The sequence below is a fragment of the Equus asinus genome, chromosome 10 (genome assembly GCF_041296235.1).
Source record: "Equus asinus isolate D_3611 breed Donkey chromosome 10, EquAss-T2T_v2, whole genome shotgun sequence".
Lineage (NCBI taxonomy): Eukaryota > Metazoa > Chordata > Mammalia > Perissodactyla > Equidae > Equus > Equus asinus.
In genome coordinates, this window is record NC_091799.1 from 48,068,608 (window position 1) to 48,089,769 (window position 21,162).

At 45.9% G+C, this 21,162-nt stretch overlaps 2 long non-coding RNA genes and 1 pseudogene across 3 annotated transcripts; 2 read left to right on the forward strand and 1 right to left on the reverse strand.

Annotated features, from left to right (window-relative positions):
* The first annotated feature begins 3,321 nt into the window (after positions 1-3,321).
* LOC106836205 (olfactory receptor 2S2-like) lies at positions 3,322-4,231 on the forward strand (annotated as a pseudogene).
* A 3,377-nt stretch (positions 4,232-7,608) lies between these two features.
* LOC123289398 (uncharacterized) lies at positions 7,609-9,752 on the reverse strand. 2 transcript variants are annotated; one of them, XR_011506354.1, is made up of 3 exons: positions 9,516-9,752; positions 8,840-9,207; positions 7,609-8,283 (listed from the first exon to the last, which is right to left on the reverse strand). It is a non-coding gene; the product is annotated as an uncharacterized lncRNA (long non-coding RNA). The 2 variants fall into 2 exon arrangements; XR_006533339.2 differs by lacking the exon at positions 9,516-9,752 and having other exon boundaries at positions 7,609-8,167; positions 8,840-9,316.
* On the forward strand, positions 9,735-14,488 carry LOC106846514 (uncharacterized). The gene is made up of 3 exons (XR_006533337.2): positions 9,735-9,959; positions 10,771-11,172; positions 11,388-14,488. It is a non-coding gene; the product is annotated as an uncharacterized lncRNA (long non-coding RNA).
* The last annotated feature ends 6,674 nt before the right edge of the window (positions 14,489-21,162 follow it).

Below are 21,162 nucleotides of genomic sequence, written 5' to 3' on the forward strand. Positions count from 1 at the left end.
CTGAGATTCTTCCCCTGAATGCAGAGTAACTTGCGCCCACTGTATGAATAGAAAATTTGGTGATGCTGAAGAGGTTCAAAGAGGAGCCCTCCCCCTATTGATCTTGCTATAGTTTTTCCAGTCACTTTTATCCACACATGTCATTTACCTGATTGAGATCATAACAGTATATACAATTTTGCATTCTCTATTAATTTATCATTGTAATGTAATAATATTACAGTGTAAAAATAGAAACTTGACTTTAACGTCTGCCTAATATTCCCTTACATGAAATGGCATAATTTCCTTAGGCGTCTGTTGGTGGACGGTTATTTTGTTCCCTACCTTGACTCACAAATTTTGCTGTGACGGACGCCTTTGTTGAGAGATGTTGGCCCTCCGCTCTCATTGGTTCTCCGGGCTTATTTCCCGGAGCGGGGCTTGCTGAGGCGACAGGTATGCAGGTTTTTCAGGTTTCTCCTTTTTCTAGGCCAAGGCTCTCCAGAAAGGCTGTATGAGAGGCTATGCAGCTCTTTTGGCCACACTGCACTGCCTCCCATTTCTCACTTTCCTGCTGGCTCCCGGGACAGGTAGGGATGTAGGGACGAGACCACAGCAAGACCAGGTCCCTGGGACATGTGGAGGGACCACACCTGCAGGATGCAGCCGCAGAGGTCAAAGCTTCCTTCCTCCTCGCTCTCCCTGCCGGCCTCCCCGCCCTCCTCTCATCGGGTTGTGGGTGTCAGAGCTCTTTGTTTGCCTCCATCCCCAGTCCCTCCAGAGCCTGACACAGCTCTGTTTCCTGCTGACCATTTCTTGATGGGAAACCAAGCACTCAGATCTCCCCTTAACACACACCCGCCCCCACAAAGGAGTGGGCAGTCGCCTTCACCAAGGACCGCTCCCTGCCTGCCCAGCACAGCACCGGGCAGTCCACGACAGAACTGGGAGGCCCTGGGAAGCCCCTGATTCAGCCTTCTCATGATGCATGTGGGGAAGCTGAGGCCTTGGGAGGAGAAGGGACTTGCTCAAGCTACACAGAATATCCATGTCACGGGCGGGGCACGCCCCACAGCTCTGGTCTCAGTGTGCAAGGTCTTCCTAGCTGTTCACTTCATTCCAATTGAACCAGCTTTCATTCGGCAACTTTTGCACGACAGGCACGAAGACCTGCGTGGATGCAGCTCTCACACAGGTCAAGTCCTGGGCATCACTCAGGCCCACACGCATTGTTTGTGGGCAGGAGCTTCTGTGGGCAAGGATTTGTCTGACAGGAGTGGACAGGATGGCTGCTCTAACAGAAGCCACTTTCCTCGGCCTCTGCAGCCACAGCCTGTCCTTGTCACTGTTGAATCTTGTTTGTGACACTGACTGTGGTGTTTACTTTTGAGTTTCTGGAGGGGCTGGGAGAGCCAGTGGGAGGAAGGTGAGGCAAGTTGGGCGCCCAGCGGGGCCTGCACTGAGCAAACGTCCCCCATGGGCTGCGGGCTGGGAAAAGGGCCGGAGGCTTCGCAGGAAGTACGGTGAGGCCTCTGACTGCAGACAAGGAGACCTCTCCGGGATTAGTTCTCTGCTGGCCACAGTCCTGCACTTCCCTCTCCTCCGGAAACATTTGGCAATGTCAGGAGAGCTTTTTAGTTGTCACAACTCGGGGAGCAGACGATACTGGCAACTGGTGGGCAGAGGCCAGGGATGCTGTTAAACATCCTGCAGTGCACAGGACAGCCCACTCCAACAAAGGATTCTCCAGACCAAAATGTCAGTGGTGCCGAGGTTGAGAAACCCTGGGTTCAACTCAGGCGGGAGCTGCACTGCCTGACGACACGTCTGACATAAACCCTCTGACTGAGAAGGGAGCATGCTGGACAACGAGACATCAGAGGATATGGAGAGTGGGTTTGGAGAGACGGACTCTTTCAAAACTCTGCACCAAGAGAGTGAGACAGCTGCCTGGTGGAAGGAACTCTGAGCTGGGGCCTACCACCCAACCCCAGCTCTGCATTCAACCCCACGTAGCAAAATCTTGAGCGTCTCTGAGCTTTGGTTGCTTCATCTATAAAACTTGAGTGACAATATCTTCTCCATAGTGTGTTCCAAAGACTGTGGCACAGAGTAGATGCTCATTAATACTAACCACTCATCTCCCATCGTCCACCCACTTCTACACACACACACCATTGCAGTTAAGAAGGAGCTATAGAAATACCATCAATGAGGTTTCTGAGTTTAGAGTCTGGGCAATTGCAGCTGGGAGACCAGAAATCCGCCACACAAGGGCATACAGGCCTTCCTATAAGCTAGCTGCCTGTGTGGAACACAAGAATGGCATCAGAGAGCCAGAATATTACACGAGAATATAATAATAACTTAAAAGGACAGAGGAAGAACATTCCTTGGTCCCCCCTGGCTAAGAATTTCACCAGTATGCTAACGGAATGGGATTAGAAGTCACTGTCCTAAACCCTCCTATCTGACGAGTGTAGGCAGTGTGGTTATTAATAACTGAGCTGACTGGTCAGTGAGCCGCCCAGTTGTCATGCCATCGTGTGGGCTAAGTCACTTCATGAAGTGTTGACTTCATAAAGTTCTTCCCCTTGTGGGAACCACCCCATGTATTGCCATCAATCCGTATCTAAAATAAGCAAATCCCAAGGCAGACCACAGTCAGGTTTGTGTCGCGGATGGCGGACAGACTGAAGAAGTAATCCTCCTGATGGCTGAGCCTTCGCCCAGGCGTGTCTGTCTGGATGTGGATTAACACTTTTATACAAGCCCCTTCCAAATGTAATCAAAGTTTAAAGAGGCTTGAAAATTTGATAGTTCTAAGTTTGGGGGTTTGCCTGAGAATCTAAGAAAGATTAAATGAAATTTCTATCCATTTACATTAAAGAGAAATAGTTCACAGCATCGTCCAGCCATTCATCATAATGCAGAGGGAAAGCCCTTCCTGACCGGAGATTAGCTCTGCTGGGTTCAAGTCCTGTCTCTGGCACCGGCTGGCTCAGAAGGCTCAGATGGGCCACTTCCCCTCCCTAGGCCTCAGTTGCTTTTATGGGCCACGAGAGGATGCAGCAACGTTGGAGAATTCCTCGCACATGGCTGGAATATTTGAGGTCCTCACCCAGTGCCGCTCCCTTGTAAGCTCTGTTCCAGCTCTGACCTCCTCCCATCTAGGAGCTGAGGACTCCCCTGTTGCCTCCCTCGGTTATTTTTCTCTTACGCACATATGCTTTGCTGTTATGCAGCACGGACTTGACCACATACCGGATGCCTGGGACTCCTCTCAGGAAAACCTGACGTGCTGCTTTTGTACTTTGCTGATGACAGAAGGGGTATCACATGGAAGAAGCCAGCTGGACCTCCCCGGTGGTGGGGTTCATTCTCCTGGGCCTCTCAGCCCACCCAACGCTGGAGAAAATGTTCATTGTGCTCATCCTGCTGATGTACCTGGTGGTCCTGCTGGGCAATGGGGTCCTCATGCTGGTGACCACCCCTGACTCCCACCTGCACACGCCCATGTACTTCTTCCTGGGGAACCTCTCCTTCCTGGGCATCTGCTACACCACCTCTTGCACCCGTCTGGTCCTGGTTGGCCTCCTGACTCCCCTAGGCAACCATCTCCCTCTTAGGCTGTGCCATGAAGATGTTTCTCTCCCTTGCCAGGGGAGCCACAGAGTGTGTGCTTCTGGGCTTGATGGCATTTGATCGCTGCGTACGTGCCCATGGCTGTCAGCTCCTGGGACATTGGTGGTGCTGCTTCTGTGGTACACACATCCTTGACAATTCAGCTGGCCTTCTGTGGGAACAATGTCATCTACCACTTCACTTGTGAGATCCTGGCTATCCTGAAGTTGGCCTGTGATGACAACTCCATCAACGTGATCAGCATGGGGGTAATAAATGTGATCTTCTTGGGGGTCCCAGTTCTGTTCATTTTTGTCTCTTATGTGTTCATCATTGCTACCATCCTGCAGATCTCCTCAGCTGAGGGGAGGCAAAAGGCCTTCTCCACCTGCTCTTCCCACCTCACAGTCATGGTCATCTTCTGTGTGACCAAGCTCTTCATGTACGGGAAGCCCAAGTCTAAGGGCCTTGTGAGGGCAGACAAAGAGGACCTCTCCGATGAGCTCATCCCCCTCGTCTATGGAGTGCTGGCCCCCATGCTCAACCCCATCATCTATACCCTGAGGACAAGTATGTGAAGGCCGCTGTGAGGAACCTGGTGGCTCAGAAATACTTCAGCCAGTGATGTAGGGGGTCGTCTGTGGTTCTCACTGACGTGTAACATAGGACTTCCAGTCATGGCTGCCACTCAAAAGCCAAGTCAAGATAACCGGAATGGTCTCTCGCCCGTAAGTCCCTTTTCGGGGAATATTTAACTTTTCAGAGTGTATCTCCTAAGTTTTGACTATATGTGTAACAGCTTTAACAGATGCCAGGCAGTAAATACTCTAACTGAACGTATGAAGGCGTCCTGAACACATGCTAAACCAAGGAGACAGGCACATTAGAGCAAGCCAGATGGCCCTTAGTGTCTAAGCTGCGGAGTTACTGCAGGGGAGGGGATGGCTCTCCCAGCCATGTTGCCGCCCCTCCTGCATTCACCAGGAGAGTCAGAGGTACAAGGAGGAAGTGGAACTTTCACTTGGGGCTTTCGTCTACTAGATTCAGTTTGCCTGAAGTGCTAAGAAGAGACAAAGATGAGTTCTCCACATAGAGAGCTTTTGGGTGGGAATAATCTATTTTGATAAACTGAATTTCTTTCTAGCTGTGAGAAAATTGAGGGGATTTTTTCCTCTTGCACTGCAGATTATGAAATGCTCCTGGTAAATTAAATTAAATTCAAGAAGGTGTACAGAGCTTGAATTTGATATTTTTCACTTATAGCAATTCACAATAAAAATACTAGTATTCTGAGAGATAATAACTCACATTCTGAAAAAAAATAGATGATAGGTAGGTAGATACATAGACGGTAAGAAAGAAAGGAAGGCAAGGAAGGGAAAAAAGGAAGGGACTGGGGAGGAAGGAAGGAGGGAGGGAGGAAGGAAAGAGGGAGGAAGGAAGAAAGAAGGGAGGGAGGAAGGAAGGAAGAAGGAAGGAGGATGGAAGGAAGGAAGGAGGGAGGAAGGAAGGAGGGAGGAAAGAGGGTGGGAGGGAGGGAGGAAGGAGAGAGGAAGTAGGGAGGAAGGGAGGAAGAAAGGGTTAAACACATTTGAAGACTTTGGGGCTGCGGCGTGACAGGTTTCTCTGCTCCAGAACTCTCAGAGCCTGCTCTATGGTAGAGCACACTGTGAACGCCCCGGAGATGGAAAGTCTGCAGCGTTTCCTGAACACCCATAGTTCAGCACAATGAGAACTGGGAAGCAGTTCTTACCTACGGCCTTGGCAGGTTGCTCAGCTCCTCTCAGCTGTTTCTTCATATTTTAAAACCTAACCACTCGATTTTACTTGGATTAGATAAGATACTAGAAATGAGTGCTTTGTAAACGGTAATTATTAGCAGTAGTATTATGAAGGCTGCACGGTGCTATGTGCCATCTAGAAAAGAGCAAGACATAGTTCCTCTCTAGAACAACAGACACAGAAGACAGGTGAACGATTCAGAGATGGAAGTGGATGGATAGAAGCAGTTTTATGGCAACATATTAAATTTTGAGAACATTGGAAGACATTTAAAAAGAGAATTTAGAAAGTGAATCCAATTTTGAGAATAGATCTTGGAAATTTTTGCTTCAAGTGATATTTAAGTTTTCTTATACTTATTAAAAATGAATTGCATAAGATAAGGATGCACATTTAGTTAATAAAATTCCACTGTCTTTTCTTAGTCGTGTTCCCCAGTTCCACTTTGCACTGGTAAAGAATCTTGCTATTGCAAATACACAGGAGTGACATCTAGCGGCCACTCAAGCGAACTTCAGACACTTGCCCAGCCATGCAGGAGCATCGTTTCTGACGATGGCTTCAGAGGTCTGCTCGTTCAATCCTACCTACATGGTGCATGGAGTTCCTCTCCACGGCCCCTGGCCCCAGTCGCCAGCATCTGCTTGGACACCTCCAGTGACAAAGAACTCAGTACTTCTAGATTCGAGCTGTCGCATTCAGCCCTACTAGCGAATTCTTCCTTGCCTTGTGCTAAAATATCCTCTCCAGGAGCTGCTCCCAGTCCTGATCCAGCTTCATGCCTTTACATGAAATGCGTCTAATCTGTCTCCTTCTGATGTGTGACGATAGTTCTTCTGGTCCCTGAGTCTGTTTCCCTCCAGCCTAGACAGCCCCAGTTCTTCGTCCTGTGCCCAGAGCGCCCAGCATTACCCAGCTGGCAGGTACTAAACTATGTCGAGAGCATCATCTAGTCTATTCCAGCAATGAAAGAATGTGATATTTCTGAAAATACCTTGGGAATAATGATGACACTGCTAAGCTAACTGTATTTCCCCAGGGTGCCTGACATCAGTCTGGTGCAGAGAAACAGTTGAAAAAGGGCCCCTTCGTGTTGGCTGTCCTCTACTCACTTCCTTTCCCCCTGAGTAATGATGGCCATGTCCTTTTCTATTACAAATTACATGATCCTGAGGTAATTGTTAAGTGAGAAATTGCATGATTTGTTTTCTCTAGGAACAGTGGCTACCTCTGCTCCCACCCTCCAACTTCACATTCCTTGCCTTTCAAAGTCAGTCACCCTTCTCCTGGCCCATGCTTTCAAAAAGAACAAGATGCATTAACAGCAAGAAGAGACAAGATGGGAACTTTCTCATTGACCTAGGTCATCAGTCTTTCTGAACAATTATTGCTATGGCGCTATACCATATAGGAACCCATTCCTAAAGGCCCCCAAGCGAAAATGATCAGAATGGATAAACTCCTTCGGGGGCCAGGCATACTCTCATGTTATTATACGTATTCAAACAAATGTATTATTTCAACTTCACAGTTCTTGGTCAGTGATTTTTCAGGCTTTTATTCTAGTGACCGAATTCCCAATGAAATCTTTAAGCTGAAACTCCAAATGTAAAGTGGGTCTGCTTCCGTGGAAGCGGGGCAGCGGCCAGGGCGGAATGGAGGTGGGAGAGATTGGAGCGGGGAGGGCTCCACCTGCTCAGCCTGCCCTTCCTCTCCATCCCCCAGGACTGCCCCAATCCAGAGGCACCACCCAACTCAAAAATGGTGCATACCGCTGTTGCCAAGAAAATGAGAAATTCTATAAGAATAGTTTTCTCCACTCTCAGAAAAAAATTGAGAATTTAGGGAAAAAATTATTTTCTAAGAAAAAATAAATTACCCAATTAACCATTAAAGAGATAGACCTCCTAAAAACACCGATTACCTAAGAAGAAATTGAGAAATTTCCAGTTACCATCTTAAGATGTTCCAGGCCCAGAGAGATGAATGTTATTAAATATTTGGGGAATGAAAGCCTTTAACACTGTTTAAGTTATTTCAGAGCATACAGTGAGAAAGATATATTCCAAATTTCGCCAACCAATCCAGCATAACACTGATGGCGAAACATGAGAAACAGGACAGAGAAGGTACAATGGAGAAAACCAGAGCCCCACCTTGCTCGTGTGAATGTGTGTGTGTGTCTGTGTATATATGTACATAATAGAATTCAGCAACACATTAAAAGAATAATAAACCATACCCAGGTGGATTTATTTCAAAAATGTAAAAGTGAAACAATTTAAGAATATTTACTGGAATAATTCACCACATTCATAGGTCAAGGGAGGAAAAACGTGATCATTTCAATAGATTCCTCAAAGTTATTTGAAAAGTTAAAAATCAATTTATGGACTTTACAAAACTTCTAATACAATAGGAAAGCGTGTGTTATTCTTTAAGAAAATTAAATCTATGTCTCTAACAAAAACGTCTGCACCGGGCGAATGAAGAGTGAGATCAACCCATTACAATAGCAGCCATTGAATCAGAGAACAGAAAGAAAATAGTGAAAATAGAAGACAGGAGGGAATAATTTATTATTACTGATAACATATACCGTTAATTTTATACCTGGACAAAACAGGAAAATCAATTGAAAAGCAATTAAAGAAAAAATAGAACTTGGGGGCCGGCCCGGTGGTGCAGCGGTTAAGTGCGCAGTTTCCACTTCTCGGAGGCCCAGAGTTCGCGGTTTGGATCTCGGGTGTGGACATGGCACCGCTTGGCAAAAGCCGTGCTGTGGTAGGCGTCCCACATATAAAGTAGAGGAAGATGGGCATGGATGTTAGCTCAGGGCCAGTCTTCCTCAGCAAAAAGAGGAGGATTGGCAGAGTTAGCTCAGGGCTAATCTTCCTCAAAAAAAAAAAAAAAAGTAGAATTCAACAAAGAAGCTGGTTATGAAATTAACATGCAAAAATCAAGTTTTTCATACAAATAGTAACCAGGAGAAAATATAATGAGGGAAAATAGAATTTATATATTAGCAATGAATTGGAGGGGAAATACCTAAGAATAAAGTTAAGAATCCACAATACTTACGTGAATAAAAGCATAATACTCTATTGAGAGAACTCAAAGACATATTTGGATAAATTGAAAGATAAAAGTTGGATAAGAAATCTCATTAGTGTAAACTTCTCAAGTCCCCTAAATTAACATAGAAATTCAATGAGATTCCAGTCACTGAGAAGTTAATTCTAATTCACATAGAAATATAGCTATATATTACATATAATATAATAATATAGAAACACGTGTCAGAATAGCCAGGAATTTTGGGGGGAAAACCAAGGAGGAACTAGTCCTACCAGATGCCAAAATGTACAAAAGTACAGTAATAAAATGAAGTTAGTGTTGGTGGAGAAATAGGTCATTGGAACAGAGTCTAGAAACAGGCCCAAATACATACGTCATTTAATATGTGAGGGTCCACGTGCGGATCCCTAGGCTACTGTCTCAGCTTCGGAGCCGTCCTGCGCTCGCTCGGCGACGCTGGGCTGGGACGCCGAGCGCGTCTCTCTCGGCCGGCCGGCTGCCCGCCGGTGGTGCCCGCGGGGGCGCTGGGGGAGAGCCGAGCGGGAGGAGAACGGGCGCCGGCTCCTCCGGGCTGCCTCCTGCGGCCGCCGCTGCTGCCCGCGAGCCCTCTGCCCCGGCGGCGAGTGGCCGCTGTTTCCCACGACAGCGAGTTCCAGCGACCTGCGTCTCTCCACGTTCTCAACCAGGCTCGCGTTCTGGGTCTGGGCTCCCTAAGGCCCTCGCCAAACACCGAGAGAAATTCTAGAGGAATCAAAGATTAGCATATAAAAAAATCTGACAGGTTGCAGATGAGAGGAAGGGGTGAGGAGGATTCTGAAAAAATGGCAGTTTATTCTGCAGAAGCCATGGCGCTTCCCGACCCAGCCCCAGTCCCGCTGCTCTTCTCCTAAAACAAGCCGCCGCTGAGGCTCCACGGGCGCGGGCAGCGCCCCGGCTCAGTCACCGGCCCGACGATGGAGCTGGGGTGGGAGTTCCTCCCTGTGCCGGAGGAGATCCCGGCGACCAGCATCAGAGTCCTGGGGCAGCAGAGCGGCCAGCGTGGTACCTACGGTCAGGTTGGGCAGTCCGCGGGCCGCAGGGCAGGGCGGTGGCCCCAGGTCACGGCCCGGAGGAGCCGGGGTCTCTCTGGCCTCCGGGTCGAGCTGACTCCTCTCTGTCCCTGAGCAGCGGACGCTCAGGCTTCACTAGCCTTGGCAGCACGGGGCCCGTTGGAGGACTCGTAGCTCGCGGGCGCTCACGCCGCAGTCCACAGGCCGACTGCGGGCCGGCCCTCCTCCCGGGACGGTGACGACGGGACGGTGACGATGGCCGGGAGAGCGCCAGCGGCAGGGAGCCAGCGCGAGAGCCAGAGAAAGAGTCTCCTAGAGTCCCCGAACCGCTGGAGGGACAGACACGTGCCGGGAGCGCTCCAGGGTTCAAGTCCAGCCCTGGAAAGTCTTCCCGATGAGACGCGGATGAACGCTCGCGCCTGGTGACGTCAGCTAAGAGAGAACGTGCGTGATGCCATCCGAGGAGGACGCGAGGGCGGAGGAAGGTTGCGGGAGGTGGCGGGAGGGGAGGGACGACTTGAATGTGGTCAGGGGAGGAAGTGCGGGAGCCGAGTGCCCTTCTGGCCAGCCCCGAAGCCCGTGCCCTTTGGCCCTGGCTGCCCCTAGCTGGGCTTCCAGCGGGCCCAGGGGAATAAGAACAGACGCGGCGTGCGGGAGATTTCAGAAGAACCGGGGACACAGCAGCGGGCACAGGTGAAGCGTCCTGTTCTTTCTCCCAGGGGGTGTTCACTGCCCAACGCGACTCGATTCCTCCCGGAACGAAACAAGCCCTTAAGCTGACTCTGGCCGTCAGAGCGGGCCTCAGGCCTGTTTCTTTAAGAGTCACAAGCGAACGCCGACTGGGGACATCCACAGCAGCTTGGTGGAAGCTCTAACACTTTCAGCCCAGACACACCCGAGTCCCTCAAATCCGGCTGAAGGAGAACACAGGAGGGAGTTTGGGCCCTGGGCCCTGCCCGGGAGGCGGGGTGTGCGGAGGCTTGTCTGCAGTCCGGGCTCCCCCGCGGCCGGAAGGACTCCGCTCACTGTTACCCAGTGAGACCCTGTAAGGAGGCCTGGGTGCTGCCTCTTCCTGCCCCGGCCCCTCAGCTACACCCGCAGCCCGCACACAGACGTTCGCTAATGACCTACTGCCGTTACGGCTTTGAACGGTTCCACGCTTTTCAGACAGTGGCTTCTTTTTTTTTCAGTATGACCATGTTTTCACCCAATGCCATATGCTGCAAGAAGTAATATTTTGACTTTATGGTTTCAGGCAAAGACACAGTCACCAGCTTATTACTCGGCACAGCAGTTTCTAGTCGGAGAACATCACATGGAAGGAAGAGGAGTGGCTGCCGCGTGGGGATGAACCCGAAGCACACTGCGCAGTGGAGGAAGGAGGAGGAAGCATGTCCCGTGACTCGTCAGTGGGCTGTGCGCACGCACTGGTTTTACACCTTTTGAACTACTCACGTATTTACTTTTATTGTGCCCTCAACGTATTTTCTGTGATATAACTTTATTTGTAGTGAAGTTGGATGCAAGATCACCGTGAACCCCCTAAATGTTGAGAAATGGTTGAACGGTGCGGAAAGAAGGCCATGCCTTCCAAAGAACCCCTTCTCCGCCAGCCCCCCCACTACCAAGTCTTTCTTCCTCCTTCCTTCCTCCTTCGGTAAGTGCTGTAAACTTCTTTACATTTTACCTACAGACTCAACTTATTTACTTTCTAATTGCTGTTTGTTGCATAAACTTCTTTTCATTGTTCAGTTAATATATTTTTCTACCTATGAGTACTGTTTAGGGTATCTTGGATTGGGAGGAAATGCATCATAATTTTTCCCATTAAAATCAGTGGAAAATTTTTTCACCTAATTTTTTTTCCCTTAGCAGCAAGGTTTTCAGGAGAGAGCTGACATCTTTAAGGGAAGGATAGGTGCATTTTTTGGATTAGCGATGCTCTCTGCGGAGTACAGATGAAGTCGCATTGCCTCATGGAGCTCATGGCTACTATCTTGGGAACCAACTGAAGCAGCTGGAGAATTGAAGTCGTTGGCATTCATTGGACCGTCTCCATTCCTTGCTGTAGACAGAAAGACACCGTTCTCAACGTGTTGAGTTTGTGATCCTAGGGACCAAGCTTTGGCCTTTTACCACTAAGATGAAATGACTACAGACCCATTGACTAAGGACCACAAAGGCTCACGTAAACATAAGGAAAAGGGTGTGTATCACTAAGGATTAGGTTTAACTAAAAGGCAGACCTCCATGGTAACACTGCTGACTTAAGACAGTGGTATATTTCTCTGTCTTGTGTAAAGGTCTGTAAGGTAAGTAATCCAGGGATGTTGTAGGATCTCTATTCCTCTAAGTCTCCAGGAACTCAAACTCCTTCTGGCTTGCTGCTTTACCATCCCACTGGTGTGGTCCTTATCCTCATAGTCCAAGAAGGCAGCTAGAGCTCCAGCTCTCTCACCACATTACAAGCAGTGGGATGGAAAGAGTGACAGAGATGAAGGGGAGCATGATGGTTGAGATTATGTGTCGACTTGACTGGCCGTGGGCTGCCCAGATTAAACATTATTTCTAGGTGTGTCTGTAAGGGTATTTCTGAATGAGATTGACATTTGAATCTGTGAACTCAGTAAAGTAAATTGACCTCCCCAAAGTGGGTGGGCATCATCCATTCTGCTGAGGGCCTGAATAGAACAAAAGATGGAGGAAGGAGGAGTTCGCTGGGACATCTCCTCTCATCTTCTGCCTCAGACTAGGACTGATGCTATTGGCTCCCCTGGTCCTCAGGCCTTTGGACTCAGACTGAATTATATCACCGGCTTTCCTGCGTCTCCAGGATCTGCAGACAGCAGATTGTGGGGCTTCCTCGCCTCCATAATCGTGGGAGCCAATTCCTCATAATAAATCGCCTTTGATGTCTATGTATCCTGTTGGTTCTGTTTCTCTGGAGAATTCTAACTAATACAGGGAGCAAAGGGCATGTGTCAGGTATCCTTTAAGAAAGGTTTCTAGAAGCTGTCATGCTACAATTCTGCTGCAGCCCATTAGCTATAACTTAGTCATGTGGCCATAGTTAATTGCAGGAGGTGCTGAGAAATACAGCCTTAATTCTGGGCAACCATGTGACCTAGTTAAAAACTGGGGATTCTTTGATTGTGGAAGAAAGGGCAACCAGATATTGGGGAGCAATTAACAGTTTCTACCACAAAGTCCTCCATAATTCTAACTCTGCACTGTATTGTGGCGGGGCTGGGGGGGCGTTGGGGTTTTTTTTCTTTGCTGGGGGATTAGCCCTGAGCTAACATCTGTTGCCAGTCTTCCTGTAATTTATATGTGGGTTGCCACCACAGCATGACTGATGAGTGGTGTAGGCCCACACCCGGGATCTGAACCTATGAACCCGGGCCACCAAAGTGGAGCGCACCAACCTTAATTACCACACCATGGGGCCAGCCCATGCATTGTATTGTTTTTAATATAAGAACTGCCACTTACTCCTAGAGAGCTCCATTGCCTGTAGAAATTTACTCAGCTACATTAGGAGAAAATAAAAGAGTCAACAAAATAGTTTCTTGAAATTTTTATCTCCGTATGTGTCTGTTGCCCAGCCTGTCTCATGACAACCAGGACAATCTTCTCAAACAACTGCTAGCTCAATGAAAGAGCTATCATAGGACTTTGAACTATGGGCAATAAATGTTAAATTTAGATATTGTGGCATTACGAATTTTTTGATAAAGTGATCAACTCATTCTTCACCTTTAATTCTCACTCACGTTCATTTCTGATGAAATGGGCTGCAACCAAATGTCCCTAAGTTATTCTCGGGCTCTCTAATAACGTTCCTGGTGATGGCATGAAACCCACTTTGGAGCGGAATTGACTCCCCCACTAGTGAAACATTTGCATTCCTCCACTTCACCAGCTCTTGCAAATAGGCCTCAAAGTGCATTACCGAAGCTTCTGGTGGAAAATCCCAAGTTTCACAAGGCAACTGGGGCTGATGCTTTAATTAATCCCTTTCACCAAACTCGAGGACATGCACGGGGGCTGCAGGAACCACCAAGTTCAAAGCTGGTTCACCATCCGTTTGAAAATACTGAGGCTTAATAACAGTCTGACTCGTCCCACAGGTGTTAAATGTCTGTGGTCATGGCCCATAGGGCTTGCTAAAGGCTCCTCCTCCACGCATATTTACAGTCCAGATTCAGTTTGAGTAGGCCATAACTCTAACGTTCCTCATTGGTCTCTCGCCACTGCTCACCTCTAAGGGGACAGAGTTCCCACAGGAAGAGTCAGGTGACTTCACCTTCCTGGACTGTAACAGGGATACTGGGGGCCAGCTTCTGTCCCTGCAGGTTCACTGCAGGCTTCAACATCCGAGTAACACGGACTTGGAAAGTGCTGAGACCTCCAGAGCCCCTGTGTGGTTGGCTACACCTTGGGGTCTGACTCGTGGGACAGGCAGACGCTGTATCACAACTGTAGGTACAAGGGAACAGCTTGGCCTACGTGCATCTGGCCTGGATGACCGTGAGACTTCATCGGCGTGTTTATCCTTGCTGCTGATTTTTATCAAAGCTATTGTCATACCTTGCTTGTGGGTTTTGTTTTATTAGCTACTCTCAACCAAATGGAATTTACGATGTTTTTAATAGCCATAATTATCCTTGTTTAAGTCATTTTAAGGCAGTGGCTTTATAGTTTTATGGGATATTTTTAGTTTAACTGAGAAGAGTTCATGCTCTAAATTGTTTATAAAAAAAGAGAAATTGAGGGGCTGGCCCCGTGGCCGAGTGGTTAGGTTCGCGCGCTCCGCTGCAGGCGGCCCAGTGTTTCGTTGGTTCGAATCCTGGGCGCGGACATGGCACTGCTCATCGGGCCACGCTGGGGCAGCGTCCCGCATGCCACAACTAGAAGGACCCACAACAAAGAATGTACAACTATGTACCGGGGGGCTTTGGGGAGAAAAAGGGAAAAAATAAAAATCATTAAAAAAAAAAAAAAAAGAAAAATTGACCACCAGGATTTCAGATACGTAGTGAAAGGCCACTTTACTTTCCAACCAAATTTTAAACAGACAATTTAAAGGAAAACTTCTCCTTTTGTGGGTTGGTTACATTGGAAACCGAGGCTGAGCAGGTTGTTCGGTGTCCGAGTTGTTTTGCTTGTTTGTCTTCCTTCACGTTGGGATTTCCAGACCATAGGAGGAAGCTTGATATTTTAAAACCTTTATGCATCTTGCTAAAATCTTCAGCGTCAGAGAAAAGGTTTTAGTTGGATGGTCCTGTTACACTGGCGTCTGAGGCCAGAAGAGACAGCCCAAGGCACGCGGGCTGCGCTGCTCTACAGGACGACCCGGGGCCCACTTCCCTCTTTTCGCTCTGCTCTCTCCTGTGCTCTTGTCCTCATGCAAATAATCAAGGCTGGTTCACCACTTTATTTCAAACATTCCAGCCCAAAGAAAGGGGGACATAGAGGGCGTGGACAGTTTTTTCTGAAGGATTTGACCTGGACGTTGAAAAACCTCATTTCCACTCAATCCCATTGGAATTTAGTCACGTGGCCACACCCAGATGCAAAGGATGATGGGAAATATAGTGTCTAGCTGGGAAGCCATGTGCTCAGTTAAAATTTAGGGGTTTCTATCAGTGAAAGGGAGAAATGAAAAATGGACATTGAAAGATGATTGGTCTCTGCGACAGTGACGTTTGTGTCATGGATGATTGCTGGATCACGGCCACTGGCTGACTGGGTGGTTGGGGATGCTTGGGGGTAGGGGTTTATCACTTTGGGGGCTGTATTGGTTTCTAGAGGGTTAATTAGCTAGGGCTGGTTAAGCTTGAGGAAAGAAGGCCATTGAGTATGTCTACATTGAGGGCGATTGTATTTGGTGAGGTTGATTGAATTAGTTGATTAGATAAGAATTTTGATAAGATATATAATTCCTGGTTTAACATCAAAATACAAAGACAGTGTTCAGCTGTATTTTTGGTCATTTTGAGAAGTAACAGTTTTGGTTTGCCAAATATTGAAACTTTAAAGTAAAAATTGGTTATACTTAGTTGTTCAAAAAAATAAAAGTACTCAATTCTCTCTCCTGCCTTTCCTTGTGTGTTATACATCAGTGTTGACACTCATTCCATTTGAGGTACTTTTGGTCTCTTAAAAAGCTAGCCACAAATAGCCTCAATGGCACTTCTGGGCAGACACCAAAGAAGTAAATTTGACTCTAAGTAAAATCTAGTAGCTTGCCAATATTTTGACCAGTTAGGAGTTATAGGAATTCAGCCATAAAACTTGAAAATAAGTTAAAGTCTCTTTTTAGCCATTTTTTATTTTTAGTAGAGACCAAGATCCCATTCATTGCAATTGTTTTCCTAGGCGCGAATGATTGTGTTCCATTCAGGAACAATCAGTGGTTGACTGTCACCAGCAGTGGGGTGGGGTGGGGTGCCTGACACTTTTTTTTTAGACAAAGGAAAAAACAACTGAGCAGAAATTTGTTCTTTCAACAGTTTTTTTGTGGAAATATGGAGACTAGGCGTTTCTTTTTTTAATCCTTTATTGCAATAATTGTGTATATGGTCGCACAAAGCTAGTGGGAACGCTGTTTTAAGTCAATATAAGTTATGTGACCTAGATGTTGCCGTTAGTGACATCAACTAATAAGACATCTTCAGTTATTAAACTTTTTTATCTTCATGAGTTCTGAGTTCAGATGTTTTCTTTTTAAATGTAAATATTTGCTTTTGCTAAAGCTAATTTGAAATTCTTGAGTTTGACATGAGTATGCACAAAAAAGATCAGTTTTGTCAGAAGTAGCAGGGAAATTCGCTGTTGGAATTTAAAAACAGCTAATGTGTTCTAAGTCATTACATTTCATTGTACAAATTTCTACAATATAAAATAAAATTTAAAATTCTTTTTAAACAGAACTTTGATTCCAGGCATCCCAAAAGAAAAGCTTCTCTCATTTAAGAAGTGCTCTAAACCAGCAGTTCTCAAACGTTTTGTCCTGAAGATTAGCAAAAATTAAAAGGCTGCTAATATCTGACATTGATAAGGATAGAGGGAAATAAACACTCTTCTATTCTGTTGGTGCTAATGTAAACTAGGTCTATTCTTTAAAGATTTTATTTTCCTTTTTCTCCCCAAAGCCCCCTGATACATAGTTGCACATTTTTTAGTTGTGGGTCCTTCCAGTTGTGGCATGTGGGACGCCACCTCAGCGTGGCTTGATGAGCAGTGCCATGTCCACGCCCAGGATCCAAACTGGCAAAACCCTGGGCCGCTGCAGTGGAGCACACGAACTTAACCGCTCGGCCATGGGACCGGCCCCTATTTTTTAACATAATGATACAATATTAGGTAGACCTGCAGGACAAGAAGAGTGAATAAAGAAAAGAAAATTCAACCATCTTCCAAGAAAGAAAACTAAGAGGTCAAAAGTCCTGTTTCACACGTTGGGCTCCCATGGCTTACCGTCAGGTCACCAGATTTAGCAAATAAAAATACAGAATGCCTAATTCAACTTGAATTTCAGATAAACGGTGAATACTTTTTGAGTATAAGTATGTCTACATACCTTGGGACATACGTATACTTTAAAAAGTATCGTTTATCTGAAATTGAAATTTTTACTGGGCATCCTATGTTTTATCTAGCAATCCTAATTTAATATAAAACAATCAGAATAACAGGAGAGGAAAGTTTTACCTCGGATTGTTGCCAAAAATCCTGCCCTGAGTCTCCTCTTTTCTGTTGTCCCTCTCCCCAGGGAATGGTTATTGCCAATTTTTGTCACAGGAACTGCTCAGTTAATTCCTTTCTTTTACCCTCGTCCTTGGGTCTGTCTTACAATATCCTCCCATGCCCTCAGTCATTTTCTCTTTCTTTCTTTTTCACTCAGAAGACTTTCAATTTCAACTTGCAGTTAAGAGCTCCAGGTACATTCAAGAGTCCATCTTCTCACCTATCTGGAAACTAGGAGCTACTAAATTTCCCCGGGGAAGGGCAATAGAGGCCAAATCCAGGACACAGAGCAAGAATAAGTAAAAGGCTGGATCTTGGAGGGCGCTCAGTTGCAAGGGAACAGTTGGTTCACTGCTCTCGGTGCTTTAGAGGTAAGGAAAGAGCCTGGAACAGACAGGTGAGGAAAAGATGCTTTCAAGTACCTGAAGTTTCCCTGGAGCCTGATTAACTCAAATCCCATTAATCTTGGTTTAGACCCACCCCCTCCACCGCCACCCAGATGCTTAGAGGCTTAAAATAGCCAGTTACATGTATGAGAACACATTATCAAATCCAACATAAAAAATCACGTAGAAATTTGGACACTGGCTTGATGTTTCATGATACTGAGGAATCACTGTTAAATGTTTTTTGGTATGATAATGGTATTGTTGTTACTTTTTAAATAAGAGTCCTGATCTTTTAGATGCATCCTGGAATATTTGCAGATTAAATGATAATTCTGGAATTAGCTTCCAAAGGTAGGAGGGGGAGGGGGTAGAAGAAAAGATGAGACAAACAGGTTTGTTGAAGCTGGATAATGGGTACCTGGGAGCATGTTATGCTATTCTCTGTGCTTTTGTGTATGTTTGAAATGTGCCATAATAAGAATTTTAAAAATAAAAGCGATCACATCTGTACAATGAAATATTATTCATCCTTAAAAAGGAAGAAAATTCTGACACGTGCTACAACATGGATGACGCCTGAAGACGTTACGCTAAGTGAAATAAGCCAGTCACAAAAAGACTAATACTATATGATTCCACTTAGATGAGGTACCTAGAGTAGTCAGATTTATAGAGACAGAAAGTAGAATGGTGATGGCCAGGGGCTGGGGGAGAGGGGACTGAGGAGTTAGTGTTTAGCTGGTACAGAGTTTAGTTTGGGAAGACGAAAGTAGTTCGGGAGATGGATGGTGGGGATGTAGAACAACAGTGTGAATGCAATGCTGCTAAACTGTATGCGTAAAGATGGTGAATAGCATGTTGTGTATACTTTACCACATAGAAACGATATCAGTTTAGTTTTATAAATAAAAAATGCTACTTTCCTAATGAAGAGCACAAATAAAAATGGAAAATAGCAATAAAATCTGAATACAGGGGATTAAAAACTAACTTTTTTTTGCTGGGAAAGACTCACCCTGAGCTGTTGCCAGTCTTCCTCCCTTTTTTTCCTCCCCAAAGCCCCAGTACATAGTTGTATATTCTAGTTATAAGTCCTTCTAGTTCTTCTATGTGAGCCACCACTGCCGCATAGCTACTGACAGAAAAGTGGTGTGGTTCCACACCTGGAAACTGAACCCGGGCTGCCTAAGTGGAGAGGGCTGAATGTTAACCACTAGGCCATGAGGGCTGTCTCAAAAAAAACCTAGTGGCTGCCCCCATGGTGGAGTGGTTAAGTTTGCACACTCTGCTTCGGTAGCCCAGGGTTTCGCCAGTTCAGATCCTGTGCACAGACATGGCTCCACTCATCGGGCCATGCTGAGGTGACATCCCACATAGCACAACCAGAAGGACCTACAACTACAATATACAACTATGTACTGGGGGTCTTTGGGGAGAAGAAGAGGAAGAAGAAGAAAATAAAAATTGGCAACAGATGATAGCTCAGGTGCCAATCTTTAAAAAAGAAAACAACCTAACTTCTAGAGGGAGTGATGTCAGCATCATGGTGGAGTGAGGTCTTCCCTTAATCTCTCCCTACTAAGATACAATGGGAAGGACATTCATAAATCAACAGAGGACATTCACAACACACAATAGGCATCTGAGATCCCACACAGCCACACGTCTGAAGGTGGGAATGATGGACTCCCCTGGAGGCAGTAGAAGGAGGTAAGGAGATCTCCTCTCCCTCCCAAGCAGCAGCAATTTGGGGTGCAGGACCTCACATGGTGCCAGGCCCATGACACTGAAAAAAGAAGGAGAAAAAGGCAGCCCTCCATGAGAATGCTTTTGCTCTCAGAGTTGCCTCCCAGCCTAGGGGAATGCTGCACACTGAGGCAGCTAAGCAATCATGGCAGCGTCCACACCAAGCTGAGCATCCCAGGAGGGCAGACAGTGAATGCAGAGCAGAGGCATATGGGATCACATGTGAAAAAGAAAGCACCCCTCCCACCTAGCACACCAGCTCAGCTGGTTGGCCAGAACTAGGGACCCCTGCCAGAGCACCTGTGCATACATGTGTGAAGCAGCAGCAGCCAGCAGGCAAAGGCAGACAGGCCCTGTTAGCACAGCTTCCAATAGACAGGCACATCTGCCAGGGGTCACAGAGGGCTCAAAAAACACAGCACCTGTCCCCCCTCACTGGTGGCATGTGGAATCTGTGACCAGATTTTGCTGTTACTATGTGACAACAAAAGTCTACCCCATCAGATAGCATGAAGAGATATATTAACACTCCGGACAAGTAGGAAAATGACAAGTATCCAGGAATCAATCTGAAGTCACAAAAATGTACAACCTAAATGACAGAGAATTCAAAATAGTTATCATAAAGAAACTCAACAAATTGCAAGAAAACTCAGAAAGACAGTCAAGTGATCTCAGGAATGAAATTAATGAACAGAGGAAATTCTTCACAAAAGACATTGAAACTATAAAAAAATCAGAAGTATTGGAGATGAAAAACACAATGAATGAGATAAAGAAAAATCTGAAGTCCTTTAAAAATAGAGCTGATATTATGGAGGACAGAATCAGTAATTTAGAGGACATAAATGTAGAAATCCTGCAGGTGGAGGAGGAGGGAGAACCAAGACTAAAAAGAAACAAAGAAATTCTCTGAGAAATATCCAACTCAATTAGGAATTGCAATATAAGGATTATAAGTATTCCAGAGGGAGAAAGGAGCAAAGAGTTTGCTCAAAGAAATAATAGCTGAGAACTTCCCAAACTTGGGGAAGGAGCTGGAATTACATGTAAACAAAGCTAATAGAACTAATTACATCAATCAAAAAGACCTTCTCCAAGGCATATGCTAACAAAACTGGCAAAAGTCAATGACAAAGAAAAAATATTAAGGGCAGCAAGGCAGAAGAAAATAACCTACAAAGGAACCGTTATCAGCCTTTCAGCAGATTTCTCAGCAGAAACCTTACAGGCTAGGAGAGAGTGGAATGATATATTCAAAATTATGAAAGACAAAAACTTTCAGCCAAGAATACTCTATCCAGTGAAACTATCCCTCAGATACAATGGAGAAATAAAAGCCTTCTCAGATAAGCAAAAGTTGAGTGAGTTCATTGCTGCAAGACCCCCACTACAAGAAATGATCAAGAAGGCCCTCATACTTGAAAAAAAAGAACGGGTGTACAAAGCCTTGACAAGGAGATAAATAGACAAAATCAGAAAATTGCAGCTCTCTAGCAGAACAGACTAGCAAACACTTAATTATAATATTAAAGATAAAGGGAAGGAAAGCATAAAAAATAACTCTAACCATTTCATTTTAATCACAAACTCAATGCAAAATGGAATAAATTGTGACAACAATAACTTAGATGAGGAAGGGGAAAGGGATGGAACCTGCTTCAACTAAGAAAACAAGAGATTCTCAGAAAATGGACTATCTCATCCATGAGATTTTTTTACAAACCTCATGGTAACCACTAAGCAAAAAATTAAAACAG